This window comes from Pteropus vampyrus, unplaced genomic scaffold, assembly GCF_000151845.1.
Source record: "Pteropus vampyrus isolate Shadow unplaced genomic scaffold, Pvam_2.0 Scaffold386, whole genome shotgun sequence".
In the NCBI taxonomy this organism is placed as follows: Eukaryota; Metazoa; Chordata; class Mammalia; order Chiroptera; family Pteropodidae; genus Pteropus; species Pteropus vampyrus.
This window is the reverse complement of record NW_011889167.1, coordinates 332,008-333,441: the sequence shown is the minus strand read 5'-3', so window position 1 is coordinate 333,441 and position 1,434 is coordinate 332,008.

Sequence of the window (1,434 nt, the reverse complement as noted above, 5' to 3'; positions counted from 1 at the left end):
CACCCAAGGATATATTGTTTGGCTCTCAGATTTAATCAAAACAATTGCAAGTGCATGATCATAGTGAATGTTTCTTTGCTCCGGGTATACATGAACAGTTTGAGCTAATTAGGCCATTAATTTCCATGCTGTCTGGAAGCAATTATGAAATATTTTAATATAAGTCTATTTTCTTGGGAGGTCTAACTCTTTCATTGTCTTCATAATCTATTGTTAACGGATGAAGTTAAATGTAGGAGTCGGGGTCAAGTCTGTCTGAGTCCAATATCTGCCCTCTGGTAGCCGTGTTCTGATGCCTTGCAGTTAAATATTGAACTGTGGGCCCAGCTGCAAGGTCACTGTGGGCGGACTAGGGGGAGGTTCCTAGGGGGCTCTCAGTCCCCAGAGGACAGCAGGCGATCCTCGTTCTGTTTTCCGTTTTGGTTCAGCATCCAGAGCTTTATTTCTTCATGATTCGATGACTATACTTCATTACAGGCTGTGCTCATTTATTTTATTGTTTCTTTCACTTGTTTTATGGAATTTTGGTGATGCCATTAAACGAGAACACGACAAAGCATAGATTGACTTTAATTATTGAGACATGCAGATTTTGTATCCTATTATTGTTTCTCTTGGGGTTATAATTTTATTATATTTTATAGAAACTAAACATATATAAAGTTTTTGGCTAGACACAAATTTGGTTGTATTGTAAGTCTTCATTATTGAGAAGCATGTGGATTTTGTTTTGTAAAAGATATTTAGTAGCTAATTATATTAGAACAGGCAGTAAGTTTACTTTAAAACTTAGGATGAATGAATCACAAGCCTTTCTGTCCTGAGATGCAGAGAATTGGAGGGAGCGTTATTCTCGCTCCTAAAGTAAAAAACAGAGACTTTTTTGAATGAATTGGCAGAGGATCCAACTGACCTGAAGTCTAAGGAGAGGTAAGTGCCTGTAGGAAAACAGATGGTGCACCTGAGGTGGACACGGCCTGCCCTGGCAGAAGACTTCGTGAGAGCAGTGGACAAGCTAGGAAAGGCCAAGTATGAGAAGTCAGGCGTGGGGAACCTTGTGGGCAGAACCTGGCAGGAAGCGTGCCTTCCTCATTGCTTACAAGTCCACTAGGTCACGCCCTGAGCGGCCCTCGTGGAGGAGACCAGGAGGCGAGACAGAATGCAGGAAGTGTGGAAGAAAAACTCACCACAATAGGCACGATCTGGACCATGACACAGGCCGCAGCAAACGTAAAAGAACAGTCATCGTTCCAAGTAGATTCTTGCACTGTCGATGGAATTAAACTGGAAATCAGGAACGAAGATATGTGGGAAACCCACAACTGTATGGAAACTAAGCACACTTCGAAGAGAATATCTAGAGAGAAATTTTAAAATATTTTTAGAAGAAAGTTAAATACAACATATCAAAATGCGTGGGACGTGGCTGAAGCT